The sequence below is a fragment of the Lissotriton helveticus genome, chromosome 6 (genome assembly GCF_964261635.1).
Source record: "Lissotriton helveticus chromosome 6, aLisHel1.1, whole genome shotgun sequence".
Classification (NCBI taxonomy): Eukaryota; Metazoa; Chordata; class Amphibia; order Caudata; family Salamandridae; genus Lissotriton; species Lissotriton helveticus.
The window spans coordinates 1,124,562,776-1,124,575,301 of record NC_136067.1 but is presented as its reverse complement, the minus strand read 5'-3'; positions in this window follow the sequence as shown (position 1 = coordinate 1,124,575,301).

The window sequence follows — 12,526 nt, the reverse complement described above, 5'->3', positions numbered from 1 at the left end:
GGCACCGCGCTGCGAGGCTACTCACGACAGCTCTGCCGGGCACAGGGAGCCGCTCTTTGCCTCTGACAAACCTGTGCAAACAGTTCACCCCAAAGCACAGCCCTCCTCACCAGCGCTCAGCCGCAGTCAGGCAAGTCCACTGGCGATGCCGGCTGCCATTTTGTGAGCTCGGATCACGGTAGCTTCGGACGCAGGGGAAAAGTTCTTCCACTCGGTTTATAGGGCACCGCGGCTCTCTCCGCGGCAGTCCCCAGGTGCACCAGCCCTTCCGATGCACATTCCGGGGTCGGTGGGGCTCGGGGGGAGCGTCAGGATAAGTGCGGGAGAAGGGCGGCCGTGGAGGAGCTCTGGGATCCTCTGCCGCTCACATTGGCACCCAAGCCTCGCCCCTCTTCCTTCCCTTTTAGTAGTAAAATATATACTTTGTTTTTCAAATCATCTATTTTGGAATACTTAATTCTTTGATAGTGTTCTTGGACATTCAGTAATTCCCTCATTTTAGTATCATAAGTTCTTGTGTCAAAAATGACAACACCTCCGCCTTTATCGGCTGGCTTTATAGTCACATTTTCATCATTCTGTAAGTTTTTAAGGGCTTTCCTGTGATTTCCTGACATATTATTATTCCTATTTCTTTGGACTGACATCGCTAAATTTTTTATTTCAATTTTGACTACACGTTCGAATATTTCTACATTGTTGTCCACTTGAGATAGACTAGGGGTGAAAATAGACTTTGGTTTAAAACCAGTTACACTGGAAATTGATATATAGTCTTTATCCTAAAAAAATCTGTTTAATCCGATCTTCCTAAAGAAGTTTCTCAAATCTCTCTCTAATTCAAAGATGTTATGTATATACGTGGGTGCAAAACTGAAACCCATTTTTAGTAGTTCAGTTTCATCTATACTTAAAATTATTTGCGAGATATTGATAATAGGTAACTCTATCAAGGAATAGCCACAGGAAACAATGAATGTGGGACATGTTCCATCTGTACACAATGCATTATCAGTAAGAGCATCACATTTGCTGGAAAAATTCTTACCCCTACTACATTTCACAATTGCCGCAGTAAGAATGTGGTGTACCTCATCATTTGTCCCTGCTCCCAGGGATATGTAGGCGAAACCAGTAGGGAGCTGCGTACCCCTCTTTTGGAACATAAATCTGCAATCAGAACAAAGAAAGATAAGGCCCCCCTAGCAAACCACTTTTGTACAAACAATCACAAGTGTAATGAATTCCAATGGTTCAATCTAGAAAAGATCAGAATTAACCGTAGAGGAGGGGACATAGATCAGAAAATAAAAAAACGGGAACAGTGGTATATGTGCTACTTGAATACAGTTGATAAAGGACTAAATACCAGAGAAGATTGGCTCCAAATACTACAATACTAGGTCAGGGGATTTTGAGTTAATGTGAGTGTGATCATATTATAGATTAACACAGTATCATGCCATATTACTGTCGTCCATAAAAAAACAGCATAGCTCTGCTCAGGGTTTAAAAAACAGACTAGATACTTCTAGATTCTGTGTTCACTTTTGTAAACGAGCTAACCGCAATAAAATTAGTGGTTTTAAATATATAAAAAAAGAAAGTTAAACATGATAATGTGTGAGGGGGGTTTTCAGTAAAATCATCGCGGGATACATACAGACATACTGGGTGGGGCAAAGGAGTGAGAAATGGACCTCACAGTTACTCTGTGTTCTTGTCCATGTCCACGAACGAATTCATAACAATAAAGTTGATAGCTTGGAAAAAACAAGGATTCGCGTAGGAACGGTCCCACGTGAGTAATATAACCAATCATGTACAGGGACTCAGAAAGTCTATCACAAGAGAGATCACATGGAATCTAGAGCCAATTAGGGATGGCCTCTTAAAAATGAGCAAAGGAACACGCAACTGACGGCGTCCCAACATAGGTGAAGGTGAAGCGGCAGCAATAGCTTTCCCGTATTCAAGGTAAGATTAGGCTCAGATGCAGGCAAGAACCCAAGCTGGGGGATTTATACACCCTGGGATGTATGGTCAATTCATTGCGGGGAAACCTCAATTAGTTGCTATTTTTTAAATCCTCTACAATATCTATTCCGACAGGGTTATTTGGAACAACGACGGCAGATTGACTCGTGTCCGATTACCGAATGTCAGCGAGTATACCAAAGCTACCGCCTCACGTTTGCAACCTTTTAAAGAATCATAAGGTAATGGGAGGAGTCTCTTTCTGGCGAGAATTTAATTTGTAGTCTGTATGCAGCCAGGTGAATATAGTATACCAGGAAGATTCGTTTATTTTTGACCCTCTGTAGGACATCAAAAATACAAACAAAAAGGAAAAAACACTTTTTATCCCACGCTGAAAGGGGGAATAATAGGCAAAACTACGAATCAGGTAAAAATCGCAAATAAGCGACCTTGGGGGTTATCATTAAAATTTAGAAGAGGCATATCCGATGTCAAATTTCCCCTTTCTTTCCTGCTGCAAATTTAATAATGCAGATTGGTGAAACAAGGGAGGCAGCAAAAAAGCGCAATCCAGGCAAGCACGAGACCCAGGAGGTGATACAATCTAAAAAAAATCCTACGAAGGAGGTAAGGGCATAACACTATAGCCTAATTTTGATAGGAGAAAGACATAGTAAATAGAAACGTGATGAATATTAGTAAAAAGCTTCTGAGGGGGGAGGTGCAGTAGGAAATACATTACTGTGGCAATTTCTTTCTCTAGAGGAGATATTACGGCATCTGTCCTAACAGAGCAATCAGGAAATATCAAAATGTGAAAACAAGGAATTTTGAAACTGTCAAACATAGTAATTATGTATAGCAAATTGTGATGTCATGATTTTAGCTATAGTCTCCAAAGATGTGTAGAAATGTGGTTGATACAACTATAACAAAATGAGGGTTGCACTATAGTATCCTCCGTTTATAAAGGAATATGGAATATTAAGAAATTTTGTATAGTCAAAAGTATCCCATTAGGAAGCTGACTATTAATATTTATTTGTTCTGTATAGGATTAACAGAAAAACCGACACGAATATAAGAATAAGAGACAAAAATTTGTTTTGGTCTTGATAAAGATGGGAGCATAAATTACATACCATCGAAACGCGTCGACGCTGGGGTCACACAATTCAAGGAACAATCCTATTCGATCAAATGTTGAAGATATTGTAATATTGATTGTTGGGTTTTTTGTATTTACTGTTCCGGAATGTGTACAAGTATTTGACAAGGGGTTAGGTCAAACTACTATATTGTCTCTTTTTTTCTCTCTTTTCATGCTGGTCATGAGAAGGAGTAGGAAAACTAGTGTGGTAGAGTTTCTCTATGTATGTGTTATAATATTTATGCATTGTTATAATTTGCTGTATTGACATGAATTGTTTTTTACATGTATTTTAAGGGAAACATCACTTACAACGAAACTTTTACAACGCACTACCATTACAACTCGGTCATTACAACGCAAACTATTACAACGCATTGCGCTGGGGGGCGCTCTAGGATAGGGAATAGGTTAATTTACTATCCAATAACCTTCCCTAGTGTCCACGGGGACTGGAGTTGGAATAGTAAATTAAACAATTCACTATCCAACACCCAAAAGCGCTATGCGTTGTAATAATATGCGATGTAAAAACCACGTTGTAAAGGCAGGCGTTGTAATAGCCTGCGTTGTAACGTCATACATACGTATTTTAAGAATTGTTTCTCTGTTTTATGTCAAAAGATGTGTATCTTTCATTTTGTACCTTTTGAATAAATACAAATGAATATTCTAATTTGATATAATGAACTTATTAATTTGACTACTGTATTGATATTTCCATTTAAAAGTCACGGGAATTGTGTTTTTTCTTTGGTTCAGCACCCTATTTCCCTTGACTTTCTTAAGGGGTCCCTCTCTTTTTCTATAGATTTAATGTCTTGCACCCATTGTTTTAATGATGTATTCAGGAGAAAATAGTCTTATATGGACTTATGTTTATATTTCTTATTGTGAATTGTATATCCTCTTCTGTTGCCCATTTTTGACCACCAGACATCATACCACGCTAGTTGTTTCATCTCATTCTGGATTAATGTTCTTGTTTTAAAATTCTGAATTGATCTACTTGTACTTGATTCATCTAAAACTTGATCTAGTACTACATTGAAGTCTCCTGCTAATAATAGTGGATCTGTATAATTTAATAGCTCTGATAGTACATTTTTAAAGGGAGTCGTGTCATCCATGTTAGGATCATAATAGCCCACAACTGTAAATTTGTGCGAATGTATTTTTATTTTACTTATGACCCATCTCCCCATTTTATCCACTGTACTATTCTCTAAAGAGATAGGAACATTTTTGTTATAATTATACCTACACTTTAGATGGACATGACTGAGTTGTACAGACCACATCTTGGATCCACTTTTAAGTTTTACAGAATTCCTGTACCTCATTTTCTAGTAAATGAGTTTATTGTAGTATGAGGATTTGCTCTGGGGTGTCCCCTAAATATTGAAATAATTGTTGCCTTCTGTAGTTTGCTCTTAATCAATTTAGATTCCAGGAAAGTACCTTTCATTTAAACACTGGATCTCCTGATGGGTGGCTGTCAGGACACTCAAACCTTGCCCACGCCCTTGCGTTGGGTCTACAGTTTTTTCCCCGTCATCTGGACATGAGAGCTGACACTCCTTGGTCAGAAAAAACCTGTCCAAGGTGACGGCACAGCTCTAAGTCAGCGTTGCAGTATTCCTGGTGATTGGCGCGTGACCGAAGAGCACAGCTGAGGCTGGCGCTGGCTCTGGGTCCCGCGCACTTCACCAAGACCGTTATGGAGGTCAGATGGCCTCAACTTGCGTTCGTGTAGTGTAGTGTAGTAAGGCGATAATTTCGAGGAAATTCATACCGTCGGTAGTACGTTTCTTCTTCTACGCGTCGGTGTTCGAGAGCAGCTTTTGGCAGAAGATGTTTCCAGACGACCTTGACCTCTGCAACCTCGCTCCTTTCCTGAACATATTCTGGTCAAGCAAATATACAGTGGAAAGAATTTAATTAGAAGACGTTAATTTAAAAGAACTGTGTTTAATCTTTGTCTTAAGTCATTCAAAGAGTTAAAGAATTCAAAATACTTACCTTGCAGTATTCCTGTTTAAAATAGTATCTGTTCACACTGTAAAAAGAAAAGAAAAGGTCATTTGTAAAACAATATCGACTTAGGAAGGTTCTTGTTGTGAAGTCTGAATTGGTTAAGACTTATAATTACCACTTAGTGTAGGTCTGTTCAAGTTCGTTTCCAGCAGAAATGAAGACTAGAAGAAAAAACCAAGGTTAATCAATAACATTATTTCTCAGTATTATTTTACAGACAGTTAGAGAGATTAGAGACAGTGTTAAACTCTAATAATATTGTATTTAAATTACAGGATAAAGAAAATACCTAATGTGTAATCTAGAAAAGACGTAACATCAAACCACTATATCCAAAAAGAAGAGAGGCAAAACTGGTCTAGCATTTGGTAGGTTAAAGTTCACTTGGGAATGTAAAGAGAGAGTAGTTTAAGAGTAAAGTCTAGGAGTTGTATAGTTAATTCTGCTTATGTCTTTTCAGTGAGAATAGCGCTCCAGAAGATTTTAGAGCGTTCCTGTGAAGATATCTAAGAGAAGACCAGAGTCTCTTCTCTGTCCCATCCCATTTCCCCCGTGGGAATTCTTTCACACAACTAGTTTTTTTTGGGTGCGTGGGGAAGACTCGAGGGAGCATTGGAGAAAGTTCATCATTCTGTTCCTGAGGAGTTTCCTGGATACTTCAAGTAAGACTCTCTGACAGAGTGAAGTGCCCACGAAAATTTTACTCTCCCGGGCAGAATGGCCGAAGGGATAGACTTGAAGAGTTTAGGAGGGTTCTTTGACGTTATACAAAAGTTATTGTTAGCAGTTTGAGAAGAGAATAAGGCATTGCGACAAGACTTATTAACCTCCAGAAGAGAAACCATAGACTTAGCGAGTAGGATGGATGGGTTTTCGCAGGCTCACGTTTATCAGCCCTATCCCAAGACTCTCAAGCTAGTAATGCCTCTCCATCCCTACACTCCAAAGGTACCAACCAAATCATTCATTCCTTGTCCCCTGTTATTCCACTCGCTCCCCCAGAGCGATTCAGTGGAGACCCTCAAAAGGCAGTGCTCATTACATTTCATGTGTCGGCCCGCCATTTTCCCTGATGCACAGTCCCGAGTAGCATTTGTTCTTTCGTACTTAAGTGGTGACGCTGCCGCTTGGTCCCTGCCATTAGTCACGAAGGATTCTAGTATCCTATACGATTTTGACGAATTTAAGAAGGAATTCTCGCAAATCTTTGATCAAAGAAGGGTGTCCCAAGCAATGGACAACGAGTTATTAGAGCTAAGACAAGGAAACAAGGAACTCGTAGCCTACCTGGCTCAATTTAATAAACCAATTGTGGAAATGGATTGGCCAAAAAACAAAAGAGCGGCTCTTTTTTACCGAGGCCTGAAAAGATGAGTTGAAGGACGCGCTGTCCCAGATCCCTAATCGACCGACAGAGGTTTTTGCCCTCATCGACTTGGTCCTAGAATTGGATTATAGACAGTCAGAGCGGAAAGGTGAGAAAAGAAGAGATTTCCGTTCGAATGTTCCTCGTTTTGACCGAGCCAGATCAGAAGGAGTTAGATCTACAGAGAGTCAATCGACGGTGGAGCCAATGCAAATTGGAGCCGTAAGAGGACCCCTTTCAAAAGAAAAAAAAGAAAAACGGAGAGCAAATAACCTATGTATGTACTATGGAACTAGCGGCCATTTTGTTAAAGGGTGTCCGAAGAAACCCAAGATCTCACCTAAGGAAAACTTGCGGCACCACCAGTAGAAGGAGTTGGGCTGGTGGATGCTAAGGAAAATACAACTCCAGATTCTCATTCGGTGGCTAACACTCTTCAGTCTTCCACTCCGCATTTAACCTTATCGGTGATCCTGAAATATAGAACCTCAGTTCAGAAAGGTATTTCAGTAATGGTAACGGTAGACTCCGGAGCTACTGGAAACTTCTGCAACATTAAGTTTGCTTCCAGTATTAGTTTACAAGCAATATGAAAGACCAAGAGTGAAGCAGTAAGAGCAGTCGATGGAACTAACCTCTCCTCCGGTCCAATTGTTAGTCACACCGAAGAAGTGGAACTGGTGCTAGTAGATGGTCATCGATAATACATACAGTTTAACTTGATTGATGCCCCTCAATTTCAGCTGATTCTTGGACTCCCATGGTTAACAGAACACAATCCACAAATTGACTGGGAGAAGAGGTCAATAAAGATGAATTCTGAATATTGCCGGGGTTCCTGTTTTCATGACAAAGAGCAAGAGAAAAAGTCCAATTTAGCTGTCAGCTTGTGTGAAAATGGAGCAACGGTATGCATAATTCCTACAAAAAAATACCAGAAATATATTGAGACTATGAAGATGTGTTCAGTGAAGTTAATGCGGAGAAGTTACCACCTCACAGATCGTATGATTGTACGATCGAGCTGGAACCAGGTGCTAACCTTCCATAGAGCAGAATTTATGCCTTGACCTAAAAAGAGGATGCTACTTTAAAAGAATATATCCAGACTTACTTGAGCAATGGTTTCATCTGACCATCTCAGTCTCCGGTTTCTTCGCCACTATTTTTCGTCCCTAAGAAGGAGGAGGGCGAACTTCGAACGTGTATAGACTATCGCACCTTGAACAAGGTTACTGGCAAGAACAGGTATCCACTACCTTTGATCTCGGTACTCCTGGATCAAGTTAAAGGAGCTCAGATTTACAACAAACTCGATCTTTGCAGAGCTTATCACTTAATCCGGATCAGAGAAGGCGACGAATGTAAGACGGCAATTCAGACCAAGTTTGGCCTGTATGAATATCAGGTCATGCCTTATGGTCTATGTAATGCTCCAGCTGCCTTCCAGTATTTTATTATTGACGTATTGAGCTTCTATATTGACAGTATTGTATAGTATACATTGACGATATTTTGATTTACTCAGTGTCTGAAGAAGAACACCAAGAACACGTCAAAGGGATCCTGGAGAAGTTATGAGAAAACAGTCTTTACGTTAACGTTGAAAAATGTGCATTTCACGCCCGTTCTGTGGACTTCCTAGGCTTCATTCTATCTCCTGAAGGAATTACCATGGATACCAAAAAGATTAGAGCAGTACTGGATTGGCCATTTCCCACCACTGTGAAGGAGGTTCAACGATTCCTTGGATTCGCAAATTTTTATAGAAGATTCATCCATGGTTTTTCCCAGAGAATGATTCCAATCACTCGTCTTTTAAGGAAAAATTTTCCTTTCTCCTGGTCAAAAGAAGCAGAAGAGGCTTTCCAATCCTTGAAGGAGAGTTTCACTTCGACGCCAATTCTCCTTCATGCGAATCCCACAGAACCTTTCTACGTGGAAACTGACGCTTCAGACAAAGCCATTGGTGGAGTTCTTTCCCAAAGGCACAATGAAACTGGACAATTGCATCCAGTTGCCTATCACTCCCGCAAACTCCTTCCAGCAGAAATCAATTACACTATCACAGAGAACGAACTCCTGGTTATAAAAGATGCCTTCAAAGAATGGAGACACTATCTGATGGGAGCACAGCATACTGTTACAGTGTTTACAGATCATAAAAACCTGCAATTCTTGAAGTCTGCTAGAACCTTAACTCCGCCTCAGCTCAGATGGTCACCATACTTTGCGGATTATAATTTTTTGATCACCTATCGTCCAGGAAGCCAGAATGGTAAGGCGGACGCCTTATCCAGATTGGAAACTGAAGATCAAAGATTAGAAATAAAAGACCAAAAGATCATTCCAGAATCAAAGATAGTGGGAGCGGTAGTGAGTGAAACCTTAGAAGCAAAATTACGAGAATGTTTCACGCAAGAAGAGCTTCAGCAGTGGATTTCGATCGACCCATCTCGAGTGGATCGAAAAGGATTGCCCTATCATAATGGAGCCTTGTTCATACCCACCTTGGAATTACAAGAAAAAGTCCTATACGACTGCCATGATCACCCTTTAGCTGGTCATAAAGGAGTACAGAAGACAGAGGAATTAATCAAAAGGCAATTCTGGTGGCCAAAGATGACCAAAGATATCAAAGACTTTGTGCTAGGATGTGGACTCTGTGCTCAGGGAAAACCGACACGTCAATAACCACAAGGATTCTTACAACCCATGCCAACACCTCCTTATCCATGGCACAAAGTGACCATCGATCTGATAGTTGACCTACCTATTAGCAAGGGTTACACAGCTGTCTTGGTATTTGTTGATGCATTGACTAAGATGGCCCACTGCGTCCCTTTAAAAGACACTCCAAGTGCTAGGGAATTAGCTACACAGTTTGGTTTGAATGTAGTAAGGTTACATGGAGTTCCCAAGATTTTGGTCTCAGATCGTGGTACACAATTGTTGTCCCATTTCTGGAAGGCTTTTACCACAGGATTGCACATTGAGACTGGATTCTCCACCAGTTACCACCCTGAAACTGATGGACAGACAGAAAGGGCTAATCAAGAGTTAGAGCAATACCTTTGGTTGTATTTATTAGATCAGGAGGGAGATTGGTCAGACCTTCTTTGGGCAGCAGAATTTGCACATAATAATTCTCAAAACAGTTCTACAGGTCACTTCCCTTTTTATTTACATTATGGTCGACATCCAAATCTAATGATACATGCTAGTGAGATCTCAGTACCAGCCGCCCAAGAATTTCTACAATCCTTAAAAGAAACCCAAGAATTAACTAAAGAAAAATTAGAGAAGTCAAAAGAGCTTTACAAGGGTTATGCAGATAAGAAAAGAAGGAAAGAGGAGAATTATCCAATTGGTAGCAAGGTGTGGCTCAGTACCAAAAATTTGAGACTAACAGGGAATCGAAAGTTTCAGCCTCGATACTTAGGTCCATTTGAAGTAGAAAAACCCAGTGACGTATAGGTTGAAACTCCCCACACATTTGCGTGTCCATCCAGTTTTTCATGTGTCTCTATTGAAAGGTTCTTCTCCACACCTTAGATCTCGAAACATTCCAAAACCAATCCAAACTATAGATGGTGAGGAATACGAGGTTAAAAGAATCCTGGATTTCAAATGGAGGAAAAAGACCTTATACTATTTGGTTGATTGGAAGTATGGTCCAGAGGAGAGATCATGGGAGCCCTCTTCTGATGTCCATGCTCCCCGATTGATAAAGGCCTTACATGATCAAAACCCCCACAAAGCAAGGATTGGAGAAACCCCCGTGTGGAAGGGTACTGTCAGGAAACTCAATCCTTCCCAAGCCCTTGCGTTGGGGCTACAGTTTTTCCCCGTCCTCTGGGCATGGGAGCTGGCGTGCCTTGGTCAGAAAATACCTGTCCAAGGTGGCGGCGCAGCTCTAAGCCAGCATTGCAGTATTCCTGGTGATTGGCGCGTGACCGAAGAGTACAGCTGAGGCTCGCGCGGGCTCTGGGTCCTGCACACTTCACCAAGACCATTACGGAGGGCGGATGGCCTCAACCTGCGTTTGTGTAGTGTAGTGTAGTAAGGCGATAATTTAGAGGAATTCATACCGTCGGTAGAAAGTTTCTTCTTCTACGCGTCGGTGTTCGGGAGGAGCTCTTGGCAGAAGATTTTTCCAGACGACCTTGACCTCTGCAACCTCGCTCCTTTCCTGAACATATTCTGGTCAAGCAAGTATACAGTGGAAAGAATTTAATTAGAAGACGTTAATTTAAAAGAACTGTGTTTAATCTTTGTCTTAAGTCATTCAAAGAGTTAAAGAATTCAAAATACTTACCTTGCAGTATTCCTGTTTAAAATAGTATCTGTTCACACTGTAAAAAGAAAAGAAAAGGTAATTTGTAAAAAAAATATCGACTTAGGAAGGTTCTTGTTGTGAAGTCTGAATTGGTTAAGACTTATACTTACCACTTAGTGTAGGTCTGTTCAAGTTCGTTTCCAGCAGAAATGAAGACTAGAAGAAATAACCAAGGTTAATCAATAACATTATTTCTCAGTATTATTTTACAGACAGTTAGAGAGATTAGAGACAGTGTTAAACTCTAATAATATTGTATTTAAATTACAGGATAAAGAAAATACCTAATGTGTAATCTAGAAAAGACGTAACATCAAACCACTATATCCAAAAAGAAGAGAGGCAAAACTGGTCTAGCATTTGGTAGGTTCCCATGAGGCGCAGGGTCAGAGCTGATTTGCATATAGCTAGTGTCTAACCCAGGGTGGTGTGGAGTGCAAAAAAACGATGGATTTAGGCCCAGATCCTTGTACTGGGGTGAATGTATGACATTGTTCTACATTCTGTCCATCAACTGTGTTTTTTGCAATTTTCACCCCGAGTGGGCTGGGTATGTTCAGACGTGAGTCCCAGGCTCTCCACACCACTGGAGTCAAGCTATCCAGGCTGATGAAGGATGATAGCCAGAAACCGGTCCTTGGATGCTTGATTCCGGTCTGGGAAAGACATGGCTTGGTAGTTCGGACTGGACTGTTCCCATGAGGCACAGGGTCAGAGCGGATTTGCATATAGCCAGTGTCTAACCCAGGGTGGTGTGGAGTGCAAAAAAATGATGGATTTAGGCCCAGATCCTTGTACTGGGGTGAATGTATGACATTGTTCTACATTCTGTCCATCAACTGTGTTTTTTGCTAAATCCCAGTATGTCAATGATAAATTAACATCCGTATCCTCCTGACCTTCGGGAGCCTCTGCGATCCGCTACTCGCCAGCCGCCATGTTCCCCCCGGACTTTCATACTGTTGACAGGGGGTTGAAAAGAGAGATGTATATCAACAAACCCTACTGAGTACTATCTACAGCCTGTTTGAAGGTGAAAAGATAGATCTGGCTCTCTTATTTAAGCTTTCTACACATAGATCTTCAGTCTGTGTAGACTTCTTAAAAAAGAAGACAGGTTCTTACCAAAGTGAACCATGCAGAATGTACACCATATTATGCATACAGCGTTCAGGGTGTGCAGAAGACTCAGTTGGGTGTCTACTTTAAGGAAACCATACCATGCACTCTGTTCAGCCAGTGTAAAGCTCTTTACAGAGAGGTCTGTCTCTTAGTTAATCCACTGATACATACCCTTCACCATGTATAGATGTCTCACCTGAGAGCTCATAGTTTTCAACAATAAATTATTGAATGTTACCTGTTGTATGGTGTTAGAAGAGAGGGTAATCTCTTATTAAAAACAACTGAAAACAATCTACAGTTGGTTTAAGGGTGAAACTAAAGGAGTAACTCTCATACTTAAACTTTCTACGCTCAGTTCACCTGTACACAGTACAAGAAACGAGAGAGGCCAATCTTTCAAATGCATTTGAACTATATTTGAACTTAAATGCTGTTCACAGTCATTTGTTCTCTTTTTAAATTGGGAGGGGGTAGCAGCTAAAAATAATGTGCTTCTTTGCACATAGACCCGCACCACAGAACTTTTTCC